The following is a 27,953-nucleotide window of genomic DNA, read 5'->3' as shown; positions in this document are numbered from 1 at the left end:
GTCTAACCCTGGAAGTGCTTCAAATCCTTGGTGAGTTTGATTTTTAACCATGGAGCTCCAAGGAGACATCCAAGCATGTGCTTGAAATTTCCCCTTCTTAATGTTACTAAGTCAGTATTTTCCCCCATACAAATTCCAGCCAAGCCCACAAACAGTGTCTTGCTTTTATTCCCTGTACAAATCTTGCAAGCAACACCAAATGAACCAGCTCACACTGCCTTAAACCGAGGCTTTAAAGCAAAGCCAAAGAAAGATGGTTTTGTCCCCCATCCCATTGATTTAAAGATCAGCTCCATTTTTAAGATTTTTATCCAGGGAGACCACAATTCAGTCCTTTCCATCTGGTGTGGTCAAGTCCACCTCCTTGGATTTCAGTAATCAGTCAGAATATTATGGGCAACAAGGAGCACATATTCCAATATTTCCATAGAAGCTGTACTCATAGAACACACAGCTAATTGGGGCAGTCTGTGCATGGCTCTGTCAGTGTTTTTCTCTTACTGACATGAGATACAGTCCACATATGTACATTGTGGCTAAGGAAGAGGAAATCCAGCTGTAATGTAATTTTCATCTCTTATCAGGTTGATTAACTTCCTTTCAGTTACAATGGTATCACTGGCATTGGTGAAATGGAAAAAATTAGGAACATAGAGAACATTTCCATTTCATGAAAACAATCACCCAAGAACTTTGGTCATGAATACACAGCAGAGAAAAATCGTGCTTTGGGACACATTGCTGTCTCTACCAGGTCCAATCCATCCAAAATACTTCCCCAGGTAACCCTGTCCCTAACTATGACATTGGGGTTTTTTACAGTTTTTTGCAAACAAGATTTTTTTAAAGATAAACATTGAAAAGCAAAATTCAACCAAATTCTCTATAGCCTAATTTTCTTCTTCCAGTGTTTTCTTCTGTACATCCATGTTATACTTGAACCAGAAGGGAGTTGCCACTTTAAATGTCAGAAACATTTGAAAAATTTAAGAGACAAAGCGATATTAATTCTTCTTCCTGTGGCTGTCTCTCTCCCATTTAGGTGCCACAGGACTGCTGGCACTAAGTACCAAAACTCCTCTCTATTTTATTAATGACTGTGTTATCTCCTCCTCTCTGGTCAAATATAGGGTTTTTCTGTCTCATACTTTGATTTCTCTGCTATAATTTTCCCATAGGTGTCACTCATCTGACAGCATGCATTCAAATTACATTTCACTGTCTTTTGAGCACAAAAAAGAAAAAAATCCCGAGCCACACATAAAATATTCATGTCACAATCTCTGCAAGAGTAATTGTGTCCTTAAAGTTCAGACATCACCTCACCCCTGGAGGTTGTATATACCAGTTTAGATGACACACACTGTTTTCAGACACTGCTGTGGATCAAACACAACTGCTGGTTTGATTTTCAAGAACTGTCACTGTGTACTACGTGAATAAATATCAGCAATGTAAATTGTCTGAAAAGCTGGTATAGCTGATCTCATTTCATAAAAGGAGAGGTTTTTTTTATTAAGGAAATTATAGAAAAATTAAACGTCTAGAAAGCTTTCTTGAGAGCTGTCAGGCAATCACTTCACTTGTGAGGAATCTAGTGCAGAGTCTTCCTTCTGTAAAATCACTCCTTTCCGTGAAAATCACTCCTTTCAAATCTGTCTTACCTGTGTAGCTCAGCATGGAAACACAGATAGCTGTCTGGAACTGCTACAGAAGTCACAAGAAACATGATCCAGCTCCACCAAATCCATAAGTGATAGTCTCCAGACCTCACTGGGATTTCAACCATGTTTATGATAGACCAGGTATGACAGTGGCTTAGACTGCAGCTGACTCTCTAAGAGGGTTTGTGTGGGAGGCTGAACACCTGTGGTCTTCATCTAAATTTTCAGCTTCACTTTTAGGAGCCACAGCCTGGTCTAAGCACTTGTACATGGCAGGGTCACCATTGCCTGCGAGAGCCAACAGAGGACAGCATGTGCCATGCTCAGCGTTGCCATGACAGGATGCTTTCAGTTTGTCATCAGCACAACAACTCCAAAGACTCCTCCCCCAAGACTGCCAGTGCTGCCCAACTGTGAAAATGTTGGCTCTGCTTACACTTGTAAAACTCTCTGGTGTTGCTTTAGAATCACAGAATCCTTGAGGTTCGAAAAGACCCTTAAGATCAAGTCCAACCATCAGCTGCCAAGTCCACCACTAAACCATGTCTCTAAGTACCACATGTACATATTTTTGAACATTTCCAGGGATGGTAATTTCACTCGGTACTGCTTTAGTACGTTTTGGGAAGTTTTGCTACCCATACTTTAACTACTGTCTCTGTGTTTCCATGTGTACCAGTGTTTGGCTGGTTAAAGTATAAATTCTGTCCATGTGGACATTCACTTCTCTGATGCAAATTATCCTCTGTGGTCTGATTCACTGCTCTGGAACCCATTTATTGCTTCAAACCCATAAATGCTGCAGTTCACTGAGTTATATTTCTTCGAGTAACACCCACAGATATAAAGAAAGACCATGGTACAGCTCTGTTGAAAATGTTAAATCAAGTATTAAACAGTGTTGACACAATTAGAGCCCAGTGGGGTTTCATTCTTTATCCAGCCCCTATGAATAAAAGATATCTTTAATTCATGTCTCTGGTTTCTAACCATTCCTTATCCATCTTAATAATGTATTACCTCACCCATATTTAGAGAACTTTAACAATAGTCTATCAAGGGAAACTTTGTCAAATAGCTTTCTACAAACCCAGACATATTACATCTATTAATTTAGTTTAATAGCTACTTCACGTTGTAAAAGCAACCACTTCCTTTTTCTGTAATGGTGAGAGAAAAAAATACTTCAAGCCATTACATTTAGCCTCATACTGCTCAGATTATTATGGCAAATAACATTTTTTAAATAAAAGCTGTCAATTTGCACTTGCAGAAAAAATTTGCTTTGGTGGTTGGTATCCTTAACTCCTACAATGCACATTCCCATTGAAGCTTCAAGTCCATCAGCTTAAACAGCTCCTTAACACTGAAACGAAAAAAATGGCAAAGAAAAATACCTCTATCTCCACCTTCTTCTGTCTGACAGAGAGCTCAAACTGAGGGAGCTCATGGATTACTCTCCTCTTTATTTTTCCCAACATACAGCCCCAGAAGTAAAAATCTCATGTTGAATTACAAAAATAAGTACATTCCAAGCTCCTGCAGGAGCAGAGCAAAGGTTTACCATGTTATCCATATAGCTTCAGAATTCAGAATAGAAATTAATTTAATTCTAAATTCACTATATTTCTCAAACCCCAGGTGCATGGATTAATAAAATTAATAAAAAGGGCTTTATAGAAGGATCTGTTTTCAGCTTGTTGATTCAGCAGAAACCTGGAGCTGAACCCTGTCATAGTAGCTGGCATCTGAAATTTCCAAAACATTTGGTTAACTCTGCATAGCATGTTAAGAAGTGTCACTCTAATTTCTGATTAATGAAAGCAGCCAATGTTTGAAAACCTTCTGGAAATGCCTGGCTACCTGTTCACATCCAGACTGAGAATCAACCATCAAGCTTGAAGACATTTTAGTGACACTCATGTTTGAATGCTGGCTGTTAGGTGAAAACAAAGGTTTGATTCTTAATGTGCTTCCAATGGTTTGGCTAGGACTTCTCTTTATATCTCATAAATCCATACTATCAGATTAGGCTATGAAAAATCGACCAAATTAATTGAATTACTATATTCTTTATAGTTAAGTCTAAGTTTAGAGGTTTGTTTTTTTCTAATACATGTTTCAAATCTTCTGACAGAGAATTATAGACAGGTCTTTCTGCTGCTGAAATATCACTGTTATAATAATAAATGAATATCTAATATTTTTTTATTTTTTTAAAATTAACTCTCAGAAACTGTTTGCAGTTTTTCAGGATAGCTCCTAATTACTTAAAATTATATTGGAGTACTTTATTAGGAGCCCAAATCCTACAGAAGATTTCTCTCTCTATTTCAAGGAAACACAATTCCTAGGATTCAATGCAGCATTTTTGATACCAATCTTTTCCTTTAAAAAGACTACAGCATTACCCATGTGTAATTTTTAATGGGTTTGTATCATCATCCCTTCTTTTCCAACAGGTTAAATGGTGCCTTTTATATCCCTATTGTTATCAACTGCTCAAAAGAGGCCTGGGACTTCAACCACAGCTCATATGAACGGAATTTCTCCTACAGCCTGGTATTTTCAGTTCATGAATAGAAGCAAAACAGCAAACCCAAATTCCAAAATGAGGGAGCATTTGAAAGAGGAATTTTTTTGTACTAGTGTTCTATGACTGATTAAGCCTGGGTAGTTTTCACACCTGATTTTACTTCAGACAAATCACTTAACAAGTTTCCATGCTGGTGTTTTCCCTCCTATAAAATAGTAGCATTCTTCAGCCACCTTTTGTCTCTCATACCCTTATAATTTTGTTAATTCTTGGGATGCATGTCAGAGTGTATGGCCAAAGGAAAATAAAGGTCTTGATTTAATCAGAGCCTCTAAAGGGCAAGCAGAGTGCATATAATGAATACTAATTCTAGTTAGAAATCTTTTAGTTTTTTGGGGTTTATTTGAAATTTTTAAGTGTTCAGGTCAAGCTCAAGATCATTCTTATATTGCTTGAATAACTGAGGTGGGCTGATCATGGCTGAATGCCAGATGCTGACCAAAGCTGTTCTGTGATTCTCCTTCTCAACTAGACAGGGGACAGAAAATCCAATGAAAGGCTTGTGGGTCAAGACAAGGTCAGGAAGAGATCACTCACCAAATATCATCATGGGAAAAGCAGATTTGACTTAGGGAAATTAATTGAATTTATTACCAATCAAATTAGAGTAGGCTAATGAGAAATAAACCCAGGTCTTAAAACGCCCTTCCTGCCACCCTTCCCTTCTCCCAAAGCTCAACCTTATTCCTGAATTCTACCCCTGCTCCTCCTCTCAACAGAGGCCCAGGAGGACAGGGAAAGAGGGTTGTGATCAGTTCAACACATGATGTCTCTGCCACTCATTTCTGCTCAGGATAGAATATAATAACTCTTACACTCTTTTCCTGTTCCAGCATGGGGCCCCTCCCACAGAGAACTGTCCTCCATGGACTTCTCCAAAGTGAATCCTTCCCATGGACTGCAGTTCTTCATGGATTGCTTTAACATGGGTCCCTTCCCATGTTCACAGGGTACTTAGGTGCTTTTTGTTCCAGCTATGCCTAAAAAATATTTGGAACTGTGGTCTTTAATGTTGCTATCTGGAATGTTCTAGGAGCATTATGTGGCTGAATATGTCCTAACTTCAAAAAAATAAAACAAGGATTTTTTTCAAAAAAATATATTCTTCTTTCTTACAGGCTGCTGTATTTAGAAAAGAATATTTCTCAGCTGTATCTTTCATTTGGTTCTTTCCAATTCAAGCTTAACAGGCAGAGTCTTCTTTCATTTACTAGGCCAAACTCAGTGCATTGTAATTAAAACAAAGATAATCTTATTTTTCTGTAAAATATATCTGAATTTTATGTTTCCCTCCAGTGTGGTTGACAAACTGAAAGTCTCCAACTTGAAATAATGAGGTGGGCTTATTCATTTTGCATTCTTACTCTTTCATTAGCTGGGACAGGAAAATAAACAAAAGGTACCTGATCCAAAAAAGACCTTATGTGTCTGAGGCATCAGAAAAAGGTGCTCTCCTTTTTTCTACTTACAATTTCTGGTCCCTTAGGTTTTTAAAGTGCATACAAGTGTCCATTACAAGTCAAGGTTCCTTCTTTGTGATTAAGCATTATAGTTTAAAAAGCTGTTTGTAAGAACGAATTTCTTAGGCCACAAGTGGTATGTGGCTCTGTATCACTTCCAGGAAAGAAGGGTTTTTAATAGCTATCCTTTGACACCTAAATTGAGATATTGGTCATTGTGTTTAATGGATGGATTGCTGATGAGATATATTTAGATTCATCTTGGATCCTGCTCTGAAAAATTTCCTGTAGAAGACACCCTTTAGATACTATCTAAACAGAAGCCCTGTGGTTCACAGGTAGGTAAAACATGTAGCTAACTTAGGACTTCAGTAAAATAACTTTTTCCATGAAGTCCAGCCAGAGCATAAGCTGGTGTTGCCTGAAATGGAAGCCTCAGAGGAAACAAGTGCTCTCAGACATCCGTGTTGTATTAAAGTATGGACTTGCTATAGAAAATGTAATGGCTTTATTCCAAAATGCATGTAGGAATTTTTTTTTTTTCCTCAGAAAATAGAAAACAACTTAAATGGGAAACAGACAGGAGCCACAACAGAGTGAAATTTTTATTACATTGTGAGCCATAGCAGATGAGTCACCTACAAAGCACACAGATGATTTTCTTTCAAGTCTCTCTCTAAAACAAATAATCCCCCCACACACACACACTTGTGGAAAGATGAAAAAGTTTATTTTTAAAATCAAAGATTCCAGGAAATTCTGTTGGTCTTGTTTGGCTCTCCAGGCCAGGTATTCCACTAGTCATATATTTTAAAGGCGGCAATACATGACGCTTCAGTGAAAGAATAAAGTAAAAGATTTGCCCAGAGGGATTTTCTTCCCCTAACATTCCGAATTGTTGGGCCGGGTTGTATTTGGAGGCCTCACCTTTATGTCTTATAGAAATAGTTTATCTTTTGTATCATTCTGTTACAGCTCATACTTCTTCTGAGACCAGAATCAATATAAATAACAGAATAGTATGGGAGCCTGGAACTGGGCTGGCTGGATAAAATTTAGCTACTAATAAATTAAGCAAGCTCTCTTAAATTTTCCAGATTATTTAACTGACAGGAAAGCACTGGAGAAACACAAACTGACTGATAGCTGATTTCCAAAAGAAAATTCTGCATCCTTTTTCTTGACATATCCACCTGCTCTACTCTGCATCATCAATTTAAGGCAGAAAGCAGCATTCTAACATTTCTCCTCTACTTGGAGCAATGGAATCACATTCTCCTGAAGTGATTTTAGAGTTGTATTTTTAGAATATGCTATTTCCTTTTAGATTAATTATGTTAGGAGTGTATCAATGCTGCCAAGTTAGGAAAGCTTTATAATTTTATTTTTTATTATTGTTATCTAATAAAAAATAACAAATGAAGGCAAAAAAACTACTCAGATTTTTGGGGTCGATTTTCAGATATACGAGGATATAACTAAGTTACCCAGAAAACAGGGAATTTTAGCACTTGTGTATTGATTGATGTCAGCAGACAGATTTGCTGAGCTATTTGCATACAGGAAAACTCACTCCCAGTATCAGCCAGATCACACAGATATAAACACAGACCCAGAAATCACTTAAGGTAGAATGAAAGCCCCTGCAAAGGAGGGTACTAGGACTTGGCTTTGCATCAAATTTACTTCCATTAAGAGGCTGTCATCCTATTTGGCTGTCATTAATTTTCATTATGTTGTAACAGCAAAACCTTCTCATTTATCCATCCAATCATCCATTAGGCCATGGGTGGAAAATTTCAAATATCCTCTCCTTATGTCTGTGACTCCTGTACAATAAATTTGCAGAATGCAGTCCCACATCATCACATAAAACTCTTGCCACTACAAAAATAATAATAAAAAAAATTAAGAGTGTACATGAGAAAGTAATATTCAAGTAAAAATTATACAAGAGAAAAAAAAATGCTTCAGAACTAATTACTGCAACTTAAACTGTGGAAAGACTTGCTTATCAAGTCTAAGAGGGGTAAAAAGCAAATAGGGAAAAGCAGAGAAAAGCAAGCAGAATTTGTTGTAAGAGTCTGTGGTTTGGGAAGGAAAAAGCTGCTAAATCCCCTCCTGGAACTCATTTCTGTAAATATACAAGCATTTTGTACTGCTTGCTAAATGAATAGTTACAGGTCATCATGAACCAGAACCACTGTTAAGAAAGCAGAACATAGACATAGAAAAGGGGAAATTTTTACTTCACTCCAACAGGAATTTAAAACTAAGGAAAGCATTTCAGATGTAAAAGAACTAATCAAACAAATACTCTGACCTGGAATGACAGAAGATGTGTGAAGAAGGATCATTTTAAGCTCCTTCACTAAGGCAATCAGTTTGCAACCTTGCTCTTCCTGTGTTATTTTTTTGGAAGTGTGCTTCCTTATAAAAAAGTTGGGACCAGAAATTTTAGAAAAAAAAATTATTCATAGTCTTGGAATCCTTTAAGTGCAGCACATATATTTTTCTAGCACAAACACAGAATTCTACTTGACATTCTATCTTGTATGAAAGAAAGAGAACTTCTCTGTTTTTAGTCCATCCAGCTCTAGACAACAAGGGATTCAGCACTTCATATTGGCACGAAGTGCAATTCACATGTCTCATTCAAGTCCTCCTCTAAAGAACATTTGAAAAGAGAACAAATATATTTCTTACTAAGAAAGGCCATACAAATATTTATGGTGCTGTTTGGACTAAGATTTTGCAATATGAATGTAAAATTACAGGCTCCCTTCTCTTTCAGGCTGCTGAGTCCTGAGGAGCAGTGAGGGAATGGCAGCTAACTTGTAAATTGCTTTATTGGATAAAGGGAAGATACGGGGACAGCCAAGATTCATTCTCGCACACCGATTTTAGCAGCGATGCATCAAGAAAGATTGCTCTGGGTTTCAGGTTGGTTAATAGGAAATGATTATTCAGATTACAGTTCCCAGAGAGATCTCACCCCTAACTAATGTCCCATTGTGTTCAGGGCTGTAATCCAGGATGGAGCTCCTGCTCAGCACCCTTGCTGTGACTGCGCACTGAGGGATTAAGTGAAGCAGTGCAAATCCCACAGCACAGCTGGTGCAGACTCCAGTTCTTCAGAGTTCAGTGTCCCATCCAAACACATTGGGTTTTTAGCTCTTCTAGTCTCTCAGGATTTTTCCAAAAGCTGAGCTTGTGTTTACTAAAAAGTTGAAAAGAAGGGTGCTCATGTGAGCTGAATGATGAACTGCTTGGTCACTGCACCATTGCAAGATTCATTCCTAGGTGAGGATAAATTACCCATACAGGCCCAATTATGTAAAGTCATGGTTATTAAACAGCTACAGTGTTGGATATAGAAGTGTGTGTTACTGGAATAAATCCCTTCATCATTTCCTTTTCATCACCTTCAGAAACACTTGGCTGTTACTGCAGCTTATAAATACTGAGGAAATCATACCAGTTAGAAATAAATTTGCTCTTGAAGTTTCCTGATTTTGATAGGCCACCAGTTTTGTGGAAAAAAATGTTCTTTACACAAGCATCCCCTCACGTTAATTCTATCATTATTCCAACATGATTCCAAGCTGGGAAAGTGTTTATCATTCTCTATCAGGTTTGTTTACACACCCTTGACTCCTGTTAGGTGCTTAATGGGTCTTTGTCTATTTGTCTCCTTAACAGTCAAGTGGCACTTATTGAAGTTAAAATAGAGAAAGCTGCACCCCTGTGCCACAGACATAAAACACGATGCAAGTTCAACAGAAGAAATCAATAGATCTAACAAAGCATAACTTTCAGCAGCTTCTTATCCAACTCACAAACTATTTTGTTTCAGCAGGTGCAAGATGAATGACAGATATCACTGAGATAATTTCAAGAAATCATCACCTAAACAAAAACCTCAAATGGCCTGTTATTCCTGAATTTACTGAATTTACACATTCATTTGTCATTATTTTGTGGGGCTATGTCTTATTATATGGCTAGGATTGTTATTCTACTGTTAAATATTACATCAATAGATCCATCTAATGCACCATTACCAAAGCCTTATCTTGCAAGTGTGTTAAAATATTGGCATTAATCCAGTGTAAATCAATTAATATTTTATTTGGACAGTGGATTATAAATGTATTTATATTCTATACAATCCATACTTTCTTGTTTTGTTTCTTTCCTTTAGTTCTGTTTTATTGCCCTGTAATAGAAGGATGTCCTCCCACCCAAGCTCACACCAAATCATTGCACACTCTTAGATTTATCTATATAAGAAAAGTTAATTAGGAGCATTGTGAAGAGTGATTGCTTTCTGCTTACACATGTAGAACCCTAGTGCTGGCAAAAGCTACAATTGGGTGGTTTTGGTAGAGGGCTTAAGTGATTACAGTCAGTGTCACTCAACAGAATGTCTCAATAGTTAAGAGAATGAATCCCAGACCACAAAAATTCCTCATGAGGAGTGGCAGCCAACTAATACTATCATTTCTGGTGTCTTCTGACAGCTTTCTCTTCTTCTTCATTTACATTTTTCTCCTTCTCTCCTAGCAGACGGCAGAAATTCCTTACTGCAGCAGCATAGATGAGGGTTTCACTACCATTTCTGAAGCTCATTTCTGACAATTTTTTCAATGTATGCAGTATATGTGAAGTTCATAGTGATATGCTGATTTCACTGAGGTATCTGTAAATTGTTTATTAGATAAGTACTCACAATGAGATGCCACACGTGAATCCAGCCAGCACAAATCACTGAGACTGCATTCAACAGGAATGGCAGCACCACGAAGACAGGATGTCAAAGGAAGTTCTCACTTTCACTGCAGAGCAGAGAAATATGGTTAATATAGCAGGAATTCATGAAGTAAAACAGATGGAAGAAACATTCTGAGTGTTAGGGAGGAAGAGAGAGCAGTAAGTAATAAAGGGAGATGAGCTATTTTGCATGAGTAGTCAGCATTCTGGTCAGATTTTATAAATATTCATTTTCCAATCCTATGTGGTTTATTATTAAGCCATCAATGTGATTATTGTCTCAGAGAGATTAGTTCTAAGAATAGGTGTTAAACATTTTTCTGGTTAAACCAAAACATAAACTTTAAAAAAATACTGTTTTTTGTTTGTTCTACATAATTGCAAAAGAGATGAACCAGGTAGAGGGCTCTGATTCCTGTTAATTCCTGTGCAGAAGTGGTGGCAAGCAAGAGGCTGGGATAATCAGAGGTTCATCATTCACTGAGCTCCATCCACAGCCTTGAAGAGTCCTGTGGCATTTCAGCAATAATAGATGACTACAATAACAGTAATTTTAGCACAATGACTATAAAGATACTGTGCACATTAGCTAAAGGATAATCACCGTTTCTGATTCTCCAACAGGTGATCAAGATTTTGGAGTTGTTTATCCAGGTTATGAAATCAGTATAGCAAAGTGTAACAACATTGGAACTTGTAAAAATGAAAATCACAAGTATCTATAATACTTGCATCTGTAGCAATGTAGGATAGTTTAAAATTGTTCTTATAAATCTTTTTATAAGCCTCAAGTTAGTCAAGAACACATATCTGCTGTTGTTTGACATCATCACCTAAGAATTTTATATACCTGAAAGAGTATTTTATTACATTGAATAAATTAATATTTTATCACCACTTAACCTATCACTTGCACCTTTTGTGGCTACCTATCTAAATTATAGCCAAGGAAAGAATCAAATTAGCAAAGGATGATTGGTTCTTTGAATAATTCTTTTCTGAGCAACAAATTCTTCAAAGTTCAATTTGATATGACTTATTTCTGACCACTACAAAATCCCTCTCAGATAATATCTGGCATAATAATGGCATCAAGAGTTCAAGTGGAGAAATACAGGTTTGAGACCTATTTGGCTCCTAGGACATGATATAGCAAAACCCTTAAAGAAACGCTTTATTTGGATGGAGAAAAATTCTTGTATTTAATGTCCTGGAGGTGATGACACACTTATACGTCTATTTAAGAATTAAGAATGCCAGAAACTGTGTTTCTGGGACTGCACATAAACTTTGCAGTCCTGCTGATTCAGGAGCTTCAGGATTTCTTCTGTTTCCCCTCAAATATCTAAGAATTTATCCACTGATTCAGATTGATATGTGAACAGTAATGAGCAGATGACTTCACTTGAAGGGGGGCCTCTCTGGACATTCTTACAAAGACATTTATTATCTGCTTTGCTGTTGGTTCTAAATTCTGTATGGCACAAATCACCAAATACTACAGTAGGAATAGCAAAGACAAATGGCAGTCTTAGTGCTGCATGAGTTGGCAGAGTCACCATGCTGAGGACATTTCAGGTATATGGCATCTGTGAGGTTTAGAGAGGAGGAGCACAATGAAGTGTGGGTAGGATGGGGAACTCAGCTCCTTCACTGTGCCAGAGTCTCACCAGGCCCTCCAGTGGGATTGCTAAATGTTCCAGCAGGTGGATATCACAAATCCCAACTGCTGATTCCCATGAGCTAGCAAGGACAGGATGCTCCCTTACCTAAAGGCTCCTTCATACCTACTCTAATGAAAGGCAAAGAACCACTGCCAGTTCAGCAGGATGACTGCTTGTGGACTTGAAAAAGAGCCTTCATCTATTTTTTTCAGAATGGGAAAAGAGCCTTCATCTGGTTTTTTTCAGAATGGGAAGAAAATGTAAATCATGCCATCCTATTTCAAAGCCTAGTAGAAGGTAGTAGTGATGCATAGTTCAACCTAGCACCTTTCACAGTGACTAATACACAGCTTCCCTTCTGCTCACCAGGATGACTGGTGATAATGGTGGTGATGAATACCCATGCAAAATATCAGAGGGTTTTGGAAAATTATTTCCTTTGACTCATTAAGAACACAGGCTTCACTGGCAAGATAATGTGTCAAAAGCTATTTCAGAAGAATACAAGCTACTACTTCATTTAAACATTCTGGGATAATTTTAAGGTGACAAAATGTGCCTGGGGATTGCAAATGTAAGGCAAAAGTGAATCTTCTGTCCTTTAAAACCTGCCTCTAGGCTAGCCAAGGAAACATGAGGATTACTCTCACAGAATTTTGTGATGACAATAATTTTTCTTCAAATATTGCTCTCCCCAGTACAAAGAGCTACAGCTGATGTGCTACCTGCATATAGAGAGAACCACAGAGGTTTACTTGTAACCTTTAACCTATAAATGTAAGAAGCACCTCATTCACTGCCTAATCAGACATAAACCACAAACCTCAAATATATTCAGGTTTGAAATATATTGAAATGAGTAACTGGCATTTACCTAACTGTCTGTGTTAAATGGATGCTCAGCAGAAGAAGTGGAAAGCAGGCAAAAGAGCTACCAATGCCTCCATGATGCTCTTTTCTCCTTGGGAGCTGTAAGAAGTTTGGACAAAAAGTGAATAACCAGAATAAAAGCATAGAAGAGCCAGTGTAGCCAATCTCAAGTAAAATGGGGGAAGGGCTGTGAAGAGGCAAGAGTGAGGAAGGTAGTAAAAAGGACAAAATACTACATTAATGATTGTGAAAAAATTATCTTTTCTCTAAAAGAAATTGATTATATAGAGTCATTCATCTTCTGGCACTGTCAAGATACACTTCTGCTTCTGTCTTAGAGAAGCTTTTTTAATATTTATGAAGGGCCACTGTCATTTTCCCCCTCTGCCTTTCTGGTTGCATCTTTTATGACTGACTGCTTGTTGCTAATGTCATTGTCCTCAGGGAGAGGAATCATCCCTCCCACCCCCAACAGAGCTCCAGCCTGAGGTTGATCAGCTTGAAGAGAGATGGCAGTCGGAGGGATCTGCAGCATGAAAACATGTCCAGCACAGAATGCCAAGGACTGCTCAGTAATCAGCTCTTTGTGCTTTTTGCTTCCAGTCTGTGAGGGAGATGTAGGGCTGCTTGCATCTCCTCCTAGATGGGAAAATAAAGCAACACCTCACCTTATTTTAATTGTTTCAAACAGAAAAAAGGTGACCAAAAGGTGTTTTGATATCCTTGGAATTATAAATACTGCATAAATAGTGCATTATAAGTTAAGCACATCTTAATTTGCGCTATTGCAACAGGAAGGAAAAATTATCCAAACTTCATCTGCCTTTCACTGTCCATTATAAATGCATTAATAGAAACAGGCTTTCTAAATAATCTGTCAAGACCCAGAGATAATAACAAAATGCAATGTACTTTTACAGCTACATGGATATGGCTGTGCAGCCCTTGAAGAGACTGCCTCTGGTTCCAGCCTGCCAGTTTAACTATGGAGAGCTTAAGAAACAACTCTTAACAAGTAAAAAAGGAATTTCCTGCAAACACAGCTCTGAACAAGTGAAATAGGCATTCCCTGCAAAGCTCCTTGGTCGATATCAGAAGGGATCCCTCTGCAAATAAATCAGCAATGCCCTCATCTGCCATCCTGCTTTCAAGCCACAACCAAATATATTTACCAAGTGACCAAAATTAACTTGCTGTTCTTGGATGAACAGCTTTACCCTGCAGTGCTTTAGGCTGCTTTAAAGACACTAAAAATACAGATCTCATGGTTACATGCTGGACTAACAGAATTGGGGCCCTGCTGTATTATGGCTGTGGTAGTTTTGCAAACTTAACATGATATATGAAGTCAAAGCTAGAAAATCATATCGCTCCCTAAAGTCGACAGGAGATGGGATTTAAACTGCCTTAGTTGGAGTCCTATAATCAGTCATCCAAAATAAATTGTATTATTTAAGACTTACTCAGAGGCAGACAAGCAGAAAACCTATTTTTATATAATAAAAAAGTTTATAGGCTCCCATAAACATTTAAATTGCTTCTTCATAAATGTTCTGCATGGTGACTTCTTTTGTTTCATTTGTAAGACTTTCTGTTGTGCTTTGTGACTGCTTGCAGCAGTTTGGATCTGCAAGCAACATACACTGCGGTTTTCCTATTTACTAAGAGCACCAACCTAAAACTACTCTACACACACACGCTGTGATAAAAGAATCACTTGGGCACAAAAGTTTGAATTAACACAGGATATTCTACCAAAATTCTCCAACAGCCCTTGACTGAGTGGATGATTCGATAATGCAAATACATTTGTGAATTTTCTCTATAATTTATCTGCAGATGTCTGCAAGTGAGGTTTGGCTGTGTCACCTGTGTCCTGAGCCACGTTGGCTGGCAAAAATGTAAATGCAGGTCCATGGCTTTGAAACAGGAGTGCAGGAGATCCCACGTGCTCTGACCTGTGAGCAGCTCCCAAAGCACAGCAGTTTTTGTGCTATGGGGCCCCAGCTGCTGTGTGCTTACAGCACAGGGCTGTAACAATCTGAATTTGGCTACACAAGGTTACCAGGGCACAGAGATGCCTTAATCATTTCTCTCATGCAGACTGTTCCTATTCCTCTGTAAACTGTGGCATATGGACACAGCATGATAACCACTTCTCCAGGTTAACTTGCTTCACGTGCAGAGGAGGTCTCAAGGGACACCCCACAGCATCTCAGCGAACAGCAGTGGAGACAGAGCAGATTTATGAGCCTTTAGTGCTTCACTGGACTTTACTGAAAAACTCAGCTGCAAACATTTCCTCTCCAAATCTACAAATACCTCCTCTCCAGACTTGTTATCCTAGAGAAGAGGAAAATAGCATTCAAGGGTATAAACTTTCCAATGAACCTGATGTAAAGTGTGTTACAATATTTTCCAATTTTTTTTTGCTGGAAGTCAAAATAATTATTTTTCAATATGAGATTTATTTTTAACCTTTTCACAACAGCCTGTTTTCCTGAATTTGGGAACAAAGCAAGAACAGCTAATAACTACTAGACATGTCTTACTGGTCAAAGGCATTTTCAGAGAAACTGGCAAACCCAACTATTTTTATCTCATTCCATGCCCTCGTGGGTTATGAAAATGAGCCAAATCTTTTAGAAAGATGTATTGCACTTAAATTGGCTTTTGCTTCAAAATGCAAATATTCCCTGCCAACACATACAGAATGTAAAACTTGCCAACTGGATGACAAGCAGGAAGATGTTGCAAAGATGGGAGATAAAATACACAGCTTAGTAGGATATACATTCATAAATATTCCTGCCATGTATATTTACTCCTATGTAATCTTAAAATGACTGAAATAATAACTTTACATTACAGCTTTTTATATATTTAAACATTTCTTTCCTTTTGTTTTAAAGGATTACAATCACAAATAGGGTTTTTTTCATGTTATCCTACTAAAGGAAACAAAAATAGTCCTTAACTACTGTTTTATTTTTGCTTTCCAGTAGTCATAGGGCTCCATCTCATCCTGTTGCTACAAGTTTTAGCTGCCCTTCTTCTCTTTGTGAAAATATGAGGACCCTAATCCTGAAAACAGTCCTATTTGTATCTCTGCACAGATTGATCCAGAGAACAGATCAGATCTTAGATGTTACTCAAAGACTTGCTCATCTCCCCAATGAATTAAGATAAGCCAAATTCTGCTGAAAACTGAATTTTCTTTAATTGATTTCATGGGATGAAAAATATTTGTGATGAAACTTTCACCAATTTCTGGTACTAGAAAAGAAAATAGTATCTTTTTATCCACTCAGAGAATACCTTTAGTAATAAAAAGTTTTGCTCCTCAGCTTGAGAAGTTACTTCATTTTTTTTTCTTGTAGCAAATTTTTGAGTTCACAAAGTTCAAATAAATTTCTTACTTACCAAAATAAATTTCGTAATCCTTATTAAATATTAATGTTGAACAAGAATCGCCACTTTTCTGTGCTTATAAAAAATAGTTGTCTCTAGAACGTGTCAGACAATTGTTGGGCTTTTCTTTTTTCCTCTAAGATTGATTTAAATAGTTTTAAATGTGCTATCACCCTAGAAATATTTCATAGGAACAAAGATGTAGAGGTCAGGAGTGTGTCAAAATGACATTTAAATGTCAAAAAAGTACTTACTTTATTGAGATATGAAGTAATGTCTGTCTATTCACTGAAAAATTGTTTAAGTCTATTTCAAGTTTTCAAAGGCAGTTCTCCAGTAACGATGCCTTTGAGTGCCTCTGTGGAGACATAGAACAGAAACTGGAATAGAATTGGTAGTGGGGAATAAAATTAGGAATTATCTACTGGTCTGACATGAAATCGACATGACTACATCTGTATTTGCACACTATGGTTAAAGCAGGGAAAAATCAAATAAAGGACTTGCTTCTGTGAACATTAGATTAAAAATAACAGAAAAGATCAAATGCTGCAAAGTTTGGAACAGAAAGGACTGTAGCTCAAAAACAGCAGAATAAATCAAATGCTGCAAAGCTGGCAGGAGAAAAGGCTTCTTTACCATGGCTAAGCCAACATTGCCTGCGTTTATTGTCCATCCATAATGAAAAGTAAATGCAGGGGAAACCAACACTGCTGAAAAGGAAGCACAAATATAAAGACTATTAAGTCTTGCAGGCAGAATACTTGGAACTGCAGTCTGATTTTATGTCTGTCAAATGAGGGAGTGCCTTACTTACTGATCCCAGCCCCAAGTACCAGTCTGAGGTGAATCCCCTCCTCCTGGTTCAGGTCTTCCCAGAAGAGAAGACAAGATGGATTTCAGCTTGAGATGAGGTGGATTTCAGCCTCACCATGCATTGCACAGGACAGGACAGAGTGACTTGAGTGGCACACAGGGACTCTGCTCCTGGACCACAGCTCTCACCACAACTGCCATCAGCCAACCCTGCCTCCTTCTGCCTCATTTTCTAAAGCAGGGGAAGGACTTCCATCCCTGGGAGAGGCGCAGAGTTTCTCCTCCATGCTTCCAATGACCTTGTACCAGTGTGTGGTGGCACCTTGGGATGAGTTCTGTGTCCATGGCCGGGATGTCCTTGACTGCTGCAGGACCACCCAGGAGCCACTAACCTGTTCTGGATGAGATGCTGCTACCTGTCTGCTGAGAGGAAAAAGGACCACAGTCATTAGCTAATTTCTCCCATGCAGGTCACAGAACAGCTGTCTTCTAATTACCTTCCCTGACTAAATTGGTTGCCTAAATTGATTTTGAACTAGGAATCCACAGGTGAAAAAAGCTGCATACACTATTACAAATCTCATGCTTTTTTTCCCCCTGCATTGTTGGGGTTAGACGAGGAAGAGGATGGAAAGTTTCCATATCTTCTTTCCCCCAGACTGATAGTTTTCACCCCAGAAATTCATACTTTGAAGTTTTTAATTATCTTATGGACAACTGTCACTGTTGTTTTTATGATGTACTTGAGAGCTCAGAAGTTCTGATCTTGCTGTGCTGTACAATACTTTTAAATGATGGGACAATCTGCATTCCTGATGCACTGTGAGCTGACAATATATGGGTACCTCAGCTGACAGGAGGACACTGTCCTTGCAGTCTAGTACATTTTATGATGGCTCTGACAAATACAGTGAGCAGACATTAAATGCTGCAGACATTCAAAGTTCTTGAAGAGCATTTTTCATCCGGTATTATTTCATACAAATATGCTTAGGTGACTGCTTGTTTAATATACACTGAATAATACAGGTCGTGTCACTTGCCAGCAAGTGAGAGAGCTCCACCAGCAAACATTTTATTAGGTGCATTGCTGTTTAGTGTTCACACCATTGTAATATTTACATTTCCTTTTATTTGGTGAATTACTAAGGCTGCACTGTGTCATTTAGATTAGCCCCACATGAGAGGCTGTGTGAAAAAAGAAGCACCAAGAGGGTGCATCCTTGAAGGTCACACAACACAATGAGGAGCACAAAAGAGTGTTTTTCTTCAAGGTGTGAGCGCTCGACTTTAATTTTGGGGCCTGAATCCAAAAATTGTTATAGATACTGAGGCCATTAGCTACTCTACCAATATGACTATTCCTCTGACTAGGAGAGGTTCAAAAATTCCCTGAATTCAAGGGACAATATGCTATGGTTTCAAGGCAGTTAGCATCAGGTTTCCTGGTTGTAGGTTTTTTGGATATAGGTCACTGGGCTAAGTCATGAGCCCTTTTTCAGCAGGCAGAGGACAAAAGGGCTGTTTACATCTTCTCCTCCCCAGCTGTATGGCTATAAAAAACCCATTGCCTTACAGCCAAGCATAATTTAAAGAGCATACATACAAAATTGGGCAAAGCATCTCAGCATCAGTATTCTGGAGTTCTGGTTCATCAAAGGTCATGCATATTAAGTCCATCACCTTCTTATTCAATTGAAAACAGCTCTGCAAAAACCCATCCAGAATATTTTAAAGCTTATAGAAAGAAGAAAAAAAATCCAGGTTCTCAGCACCTCTAGATTCTGAGCGTGTTTATCCCACAGAGAGACTTTCTGATACCAGTACCCATGCGAGATGTTGCACCACATGGCCAAGAGCCATGTCACAGAAGATGCTCTCCCAGAGACAAAAGCAGAGCAGACACATCAGCTCTGTGCCCCACACACTTTAATAAGACCTGTCACAAGCTAACACAGGCTCTGCTCTGGACTGACATAGCTCAGTTGCTCTTGAAGACACTCAGAGTCTGGGGATCTCTGCAAGAACTTTGTTCTTAATTCAGACATGACCACAAACACACAGTATCAGGGTCATCAAAATGTTTCTGTCAGGATGTATTCAAGGACCCAGAGGAAATGACAAAAAAAATAAAAAAGCTTTTTTTTTTATTATTTTTTAATAATGGTTCTGAATTGCAGCATATTAATATGTTCATCAGACAAATGATTCAGGTGATCAGCTTCTTTTAAGTACTGTTTTCCAATTCTGTTTTATTCCATTCACTTTTACCAATGCAATATTTGTTTCCCATTTTCCTATTCTGTGATGGGTTTTGAGCATGTGTCTAGCACAGAACCACAGCTCTAAATTTTCAATTTCTCTTCTCTGGAATAGACCCAGTATTGCAATTTTGAACTGGGACCATAGACAGCTTTTTGAACACAATTTCATTCTGCCACAGCACCCTTGAGACTGTCTGAAGAAAAGCAATGATTTTTTCTTTTTTTTTTATTTTGCATTGCAAATTAAAACCTGAGCTTTACCACCTCCTGACACACCACTGCACCACCACCACCACCACCACTGCCAATAAAGATGCTGCCAAATGCTGATTTTGTAACCTAGAATTCCAGAAATCAGCCGTGCAGAAAGTAACAAGCACAAAGTTCATATTTTTTTCATGAGAAAATTTCCTGTCCATTGGTGCTCAGCTGAGTCCTACTGTTTGGACCATGTAGAGTCTGATCCATTTAGAAAATGCCAACTGAGGTCTCAAGCATTTCTTCACAAACATAGTGGCATCTCTGACTTCATAATGCTACTAGTCACATGGTAAAGGACTTTTGTTTGGGTCTTTTTTCTAAAAAAAAAAATCATAAATTATTTTATTGAAATTATGATTTTATTTTTTACAATGGCACTTAACACTGTCCAGCACTTTCAACAATCTTGTTCTAAGTAGTGTATTAACACTACATAAATACCTGAAATATTTTTTTTAATTATTATTTTGCTCATGGAAAATCAAACATATTTTACCATTGATAATAACTTCTGCTAAGGGATGATGAAAGATAGTGAGTTAGGAAAAAGTATAACAAGCATAAGGAAGTGAGAATTAAAATCAGACATATTAAAATGAAAGGCACACTTTTCAGCAGTCAGATTAATTACGATTATAATTTTTTTCTAAATAAAGTCTCAAGGTCTCTAGTTCTGAGTTTGTCCAAGATTGCTGTTTTCCTGGAAGATTTGCCACTGTGTGTATTTCTGAGTGTCAGTGGGAGGGCCTGACAGAAGCCATTAGGTCTGGGAGGACACAGCCCTGGGACAGGTGGGATGGGAAGAGTGGGAGGCAGGTGACAGGGGGGCAGCACAGAGATCCTGAGTCCCAAGAAGCACAGAATGGAAAGTACTGTGCTGACCCTCGTTCAGCAGATGGGCCCCCCACTTCACAGCCACCCTCATCACAGAAGGGATGAAGAACATCTGCAATTTGCCTGGGATTCTCTTTTGCAATGTTGTCTGGGTTTAAGACAAGGGGATGGACACTACAAATGAGCTACCTCCCCTTTAGTTTTATCTAATCCTTTTCCACCACTGAGACATGAATGTAAATATAATAAAAGTGAAAAAATAGCAGTTCAAAAAAAAAAAAACCAAACAAACAAAGAAGAAAAAAAAAAAAAAAGATCAGGCAAGCAAAACAACAGTAATAGCAGCTAGGTACAAAGTAGTTGCTGAAATCTCTCAGACTATCTGGGAACAAAGAGAAACTCAAAATGGTGGAGAAATTATGTATTCCTCCAACCACGTGATAAACTTACTCAAAAAATTCTGGTCCTTTGACAGATTTCTCAAACCAAATAAGTTATTACATATATTATTTCCTTTTTCTTTTTATAGAAACTTTGATATTGAATTTCTTGATATAACTTTCAAACATTAGACTCCATTGAACTTGTAGGTTACTGAAAGCTGATGACTGACATCAGTAATGAAAGATGGTAAATAGTGTAATTATAATTCATAAATGTAATGCTACAGTTAGCATAGGCTAAAAAAATTAATGTGGCTTCTAATTAACTTTCAGTAGCAAAGAATAAGATAGTTTATAAAAAGTTGTAACAAATTAATTTGTCTCTTTTTTCCTTCAAAAATTAATGGTGAAAATCAATTATCTTTGCAGAAAAATGCAAGATTCACGTTTTTACCAATCAATAAAGGTCTCATTACACCAAAGAAACAATTAAGAATAGGGCAGCAGATCTAAACCATCATTATTTTTTAGCTTTGCTAAAATAGAAATAGAATGAACAGCATCACACTGCAGAAGAACCCAATGTTTAACCAGTCTGTTGTTCTGTCACAGAGCACAGATTCAATTCCAAATAGAGGATATAAATACCTTATTACCTATTACCTTAGCTAAACATCTGTTTGCAGGAACCTGTCTGTCTGAGAAAGGTGAAATTTGAGAAAAGGTTATAAGGTATTTTGCAGATTAAAACAAAACAAAGCAAACAAAAACTATTTCACAGTAGAACAGTAAGAATTGTCATGAAATAATTTATATAGTTCCAATGCCAACATTATGGGTGAGCTTGTAAATGACTGCACGTAACTTCTATAAGGGAAAATGAAGTATAAGAGCTCTTTCTGGGGGACCATTCAGACCTTGACTATCATCAGCATGTCAATGAAGCCTTTTCACATCCTCACCCACCTCCAGTCCATCCTAAGCAGCTGATGGGCTTTGTCAGGGAACAGAAATCACAGCAAGGAATAGGCAAAAAGCCTTCCCCCGTGTTAAAGCCAGTTTAGAGAGTCTGTTAATTTTGTAAGTCATCTCTGGGGGATATATCAAAGATAGCTTTCCTTAGATAAAACCATGCTAACAGGTCATCAAAGTTACAGGCTGAAACTTCCCCATAATTTGGCAAACTTCAGCTGATATTCCTGACTGCTGGAAGGAAATTATTAAGCCAATTTTTATATACAAGCTTTTGTTTTTTCTTTAAGAAATTGCACACACAGAGTCTAGTTTCAGTCTACTTATTTCAATATCTCCTTGTCTTGCTTGTCTTATTTTCAAGGCTTGGCATCCAAGGGCTGTCATGCTGCTTATTAATAATTTTGACATCTGGTCAGGTCATTTTTCAGAATTAAATGACACACAGCTTTCACAATTTCATTTTTCACTCTAGGAAAATAAATGCTGAAGCTTTCCTTTCGTGTATGGAAAAAGCAGTTCCATATCAAGATCACCACTCTTCCTGCTGAACTGAATTGCAATGTGGCTGGGATACATCACAACATGCAACCCATGCCAGAAAAAAAATACTTCTGCTCTCAAGAAAGTTAGATATGCACTATATGAAATAAAAAAAATAAATCATGTGGCTTCTATATGAATTTTGGAGCAAAATCCTGACCTATATTTTTAGATGATTGTATGCTGAACGTGTGAGCTTGGTCTACTTTCTAACACAACTATGCAGACGTTTGCAAGTAACTGATGTATTTGGCCAAAAATTATCCCCATGAATCACAAATGAGGACAGAACTACCACACCTTTATAAACTGTGTCTGCTACTAGTGATCAAGCCAGCTTATAGATTTAGCTTGTAGACCCTGGTCATAAAATTTGATTCACTAGTGGCAGCCATAAAATCACTCTGGGCTGATGTGGTCACATTTCTGTGCTAATGACATACTTTCAAAGAAACAATTAGAAATGCATTTATTTATCATCTTAAGATATTCCAGGAAGATAGATATATATTTTAATATGAATCCCCTTGGTATTTCTGTCCAGGGAGATGTTTGGGACCCTCCAAAGTGCTGCTATTCAAACCAACCAGTAACCTTGCAACCATCTCCCTGTGTCATGAGGTTCACTCAGCTCCTAAGAGCAGAGCTGCTATTCATCATGAGAAAACATCTGCAATCTGCTCTTGTGTAATTAGAATGCATTTGTAATGCTGTAGATACTTTTATTTCTGTGTAATTTCTATGCTAATGCTGAAGGCAGAGACCTAACTCCTCCCTGTTCACTTTCTCCCCATGGCTGAGGCTTCTCCTCCAGCTCAGCTGAGAAGGGCGGACAGCAGCAAGGGAGGCAAGAACATGGCTGGGTCTCTTTCAGCATGAGAGAGAGGCATCCACAGGGCACAGTGGAGTCCTGACCTCCTAACCCAGGGCCATGCTGCTCCTTGACAGTCAGGTTACCACTGAGACATCTGGCACCTTGGCAACATTCTTATGAATAAACCAGTTTCTTGCAATTCTGGAAAGTGGAAAGGGAGTTATTTTAAAGGAAGAAAGAACCTTTCTTTTTCTCAGGCTTGACCTGTTTCTAAAAGAAAAAATTGACACTATGTAAATCCCAGTTTTATTACTTAAATGGTAATTACAATCAGTGTAATTCATGCTATTATTTGCACTGTGTGACATTAAGTTAAATTCTTTTTCAGTTAATTTATTGTTTGCTACTGATCTCTAGTGCCCTTCAGACACTCTTGAAAATTATTATTTAGGTCTCTATTAAAATATTTTGATGACTAAAACTGCTGAAGTACTAGCTGATGACCACCAGCTATATTTAAGCAGAAATAGGCTTGGGGCTTCAGGGTTTTGTTATTTTTAACATGACTGGAAGAAACTGGAACAAGGCTAATGTTGAACAAGCTTTCTAATGCTCTCTAATCTTGTGAGTCAAAATAACACTGCCTACATTACTTTACACATAGGCACTGTTTTGGAAAGCTCTTGTCTGATCGCTGTATTAAATTATGGAAAAATTAGATTAATAGAATCACACAAAGGTGTTAGTTCATATCTCTGCCAATACAGTGTGGTTTTTAAATCCTTAATACCTTAAGTTCCACATTGATTGTTGTAAAGCATAGTGAGGTTGTGTACATTTTACAGTCCTGACATCCTTTCAAGCATGGGAACTCTGGTGCCACCAAATTCTTGAACACAACTACATTAATTTTGATTAATTTGAGCCTGAGATGATAAAATATAATTTATTATTATTGGGACATCTATCTAGGAGAGGGGGGAAAATAAATAATAAAAAAAAAGATCGTCTTATTTTTGATTCAAAAGGATGGAATCAACTTGAGAGAAAAATATTTTAAATTGGAATTAGAGTATCCACAATCCCTGTGAAGAGTCATATGTCAAATATCAGTCATGAGAAATAGTTACTTAGAGTGGCAAACTTTTGAAAACAGCTGTGGAAAAAATCAATTATACAAATAAAAAGTCAGGAATTGCAGATAATCAATACTACAGGTTTTAGCTTGGTGATTTTTCCTCATCTGTGTTCAGACTGCTGCTGAACACCATTGTCACCCCCTGCTCTGAATTGCAGGAGATGAGAGAGTTAATGACATTACCAACATACATTACATTGCAGAATTTCTGTTTCACAGCATGTCAGCTTTACTCACTCAACCATCTCCACATCCCAGCTTAGGTTGTGTCTGTAACAATATACCGCTTGAAAATAATATTAAGGAGCAGATTGAATCATAGTTAAATTTCAAAACGAGAAGTTGCCTGCTTATCTGAGTGTTTCTGGACTGCATTCTAGATTAGTGTGATCTGTGATAAAGATGAACAGGAACACTTTTTGCTATGACAGGTTCAACTGAAGTAAGGGCATTGTGAGAATGGGATTTATTTGCTCTAATTTTCCTGAAAGCAAATAAGAGTGTGCTTTATGTAACTAAAAATCTGCTTGTGAATGTCTATATATTTTCATAAAGCTAACAGTTTCCTTGTAAACTCTCTGTTTATATAAATGGACATGTGTACTTATGTAGCACAAAGTCAGTAGTTTAATATTATGTTTTCTTCTGCACTACAAGAAAGGCTTGAAGAAACCGAACTATTCTTAAGGAAGCATGTCAACAGTGCAGTGTCAAATATCATCACATTGTGACTAATGCTCCGTTTTGCATCTTAAATATTTTGAACTTGTATTTGTTTTGTGCTCTGTGAAGTTAGGTTTCTGAGTGGGCACTTCAGAGCAAATATAAGCCTGCATGCTTCAGTGCAGTTCAAGAGTGCTTTTTTCTCCACAAATCCCCTCCCACTGCCTCCTTGCCATCCCCTCAGAGCCTGAGCTTCTCATGAAAGAGACACCCTGAGTCATTTAACACCCTCCTTTGAGAAGGCTCAGCCTCTATCACCTTATACATGTGAAACAGCACCAAGATACCCTCCTCCAGATGCACTCGACACAGGCAGCCTCAGGAACTTAATCTCCTGCTTCTGGGAATCTCTGAAAATGACTCACCTATTTCTTTACCCCTTCTTTTTACCCCTCTTGCTCTCCGTGTGCTTTTCAGCCAGCAATGAGTTCATCGGGGTAATGCTCACAAGTCAAGTTGCACACAAGGCTGCAAAAAAATCCCCTGGGCTTGGCAGGTCCTTCAGGTCAAAAGTCCCTCTCTGGAAAAGCAGCAGGAGACCATACATCACAACAACTCCATTGCAGTGGCAGGCAATCAATGGAAACACAATAATATCGATAGAATATGTACGAAGCAGATGATGTTCTCTCTTCTGGGGCCACAGCATTGATGAGATGTCACTGACAAAGCACCAGGAGTTGCCACAAAGCTCTGACACATTGATTTTCTGAAGCTGGGGTCTCCAGCTGTATTTCTAATAAAACAAAAAGTGTAGGGATTCTTTGTGCACACCTGGGAGTCAAGCAGCTCAGAACTTGTGCTGTTTCATTTTAGCCCACAAACTACCTAGAGTTCTTGTAAAATAAGAGCTCATTAGGGGCAAAATTGACAGTGAAGGTATTTTCTGTAGCTAAGCTTACAAGCCAAAATGCTTATTTTTAAAAAGATGGGGGGGGAGAGCAGGGGAAAAAGAGCTAAAAATATGTGGTCATGTTTTCTCCATTGCAAGGAATTGCTTAATATAAAGCTCTGCAGCATAAGATTCAATCCCTCTCTGATGTGCAGCCTCACCTAACATTTTAAGATGCATGATTTCAGAATGCAATTTTATTTTCTTTCTGAAAGATTTCCAGATTCATTGGAGACAAACCAACTTGTCTATATATTGAAAGACTTAAAAGTTGGATTTCTAACTAGACACAACTTCTTTGATGTTCTAGTTGTGAATGAAAGAAATGCAATTAGCATGTGAAAATTAAAACTGGAATATAGCAGTGTAGGGATTTGACACCCTTGTCTGTGCTCTGTGATATCTCTGCTGCTTTGGCAGAGTTGACTCTTGACTACATTTCAGTGACATTCTGTTTGAAAATATCCTGTCTAGCCATCTCCCTGTGTCATGAGGTTCACTCAGCTCCTAAGAAGAGCAGAGACATTCCAAGTATCTTTGACACTTGGCTTGTGCCACACTGGCAGAATAAAAAGGACTAAGGAAATCAGACTGTCACTCTGTTTCTTCACAGGCATGATTTTAAACACACATGCACACAAACATAGAGAGAGGTTTATTTTTTTAATGCAGCAGGCTCCAGAAGGTAGCTGAGAATGAAAATGAAGCTGAAAAAATGGCTGCCTGAATTGGCATGAGCAACTCTTATGCAGGCCAACATACTTGAGACAGACAAAGAAAAGGAGTCAACAAGTGCCCTTAGTCTTGTTATTTTGGGAAACAAACCAATTTACCTTGTCAAAAAGTGAGGAAGAGCCTTCTTCTATCCAAATCATCCACCCTCATTTGCCTTAATCCAGGCTACTAGCATGTCCTTGAGTCAGTATTGGTGTAGTGCTCTATTTAAATAAAATTTTACAGGCTCAAAACAATATTCCATGATCACTCCTGTGACACCAGAAAAGTCTTTACTTGCTGAGCATATCCTCAGCAATTTTCCTTTGATGGAAATAGATCTGAAACTCTGAAGCTGCAGGAAGATCCAGTACTTCAGGGACCCATACTCCCAACTAGCAGTGCAAGATTAGTATCAGGCTCAAGGCAGAAAAACAGATATCTTCTTTTAGAGAAAAAAAAATAAAAGAGTTTGTATCAAATGGGTCCTTGTTTTTCAGTAGGTTCTTCTTTATCTGGTAATTTCAGAATGCCCTATTAGTAAAAAACACTGGTTGAAAGAAATTGAAACTTGAAGGAGCCAGAGAAATACTGAATGCCAGTGGTATGCTCAAAGAACTTTCTTTCAAAGGAAGCTCATAAAATATGTATCCCAGCTGTTCTTTACTTTCTAATCAGATTTTCTGATATAATGAAACTTTATCCAGAAGACACTTGCTCATTCATGTAGTGCTTCTGTCAAAAAAAGGGGAAACAGGAATAATGGGAAAAGATCAACTTAATCCATTTCAGCTTAACTGTGCAGGTGAACTCAGAGGAAATTATATTAAACTGAAATCTATGAAATTTTTGGCTCTTGAAAAATTCTCCTTTCGACAGCAAACATTTGCTGAAGATTACCCTGTATTGTTGATGCTGCTAATTAGCAAACAAAACACTCAGGTTGTGCCACCACATCTGGCCCTTCTATTTGCTGAAAACATTAATAACCATGCTGCTCTCCCCACTCCTAATGGGATTTAGTGTCATGTGCCCTATGTCAAATGCTGTAGAGCCCAGCAGCAGCTTCCCCTGCAAGCAGAAGGCAAAGCCAGCCTGTCACTCAGGGACTGCTTGTCCTGGTGGCACTGGGTTTGCAGAGTGTGCCAGATTTAGTCATGT

At 38.0% G+C, this 27,953-nt stretch overlaps 1 long non-coding RNA gene across 1 annotated transcript in view; it reads right to left on the bottom strand.

Moving 5' to 3' along the window:
- Positions 1-15,878, bottom strand: part of LOC146768017 (uncharacterized) — a 30,695-nt gene extending 14,817 nt beyond the window's left edge. Inside the window, exon 1 of the long non-coding RNA XR_014954455.1 lies at positions 10,453-15,878. This is a non-coding gene — a long non-coding RNA (uncharacterized LOC146768017). The remainder of the gene's footprint in view (positions 1-10,452) is intronic.
- Positions 15,879-27,953: the final 12,075 nt, after the last annotated feature.

This window comes from Lonchura striata, chromosome 3 (genome assembly GCF_050655825.1).
Source record: "Lonchura striata isolate lonStrDom1 chromosome 3, ASM5065582v1, whole genome shotgun sequence".
Lineage (NCBI taxonomy): Eukaryota > Metazoa > Chordata > Aves > Passeriformes > Estrildidae > Lonchura > Lonchura striata.
Note: the sequence above shows the minus strand (reverse complement) of the source record. Positions and strands in the feature narration are given on the sequence as shown.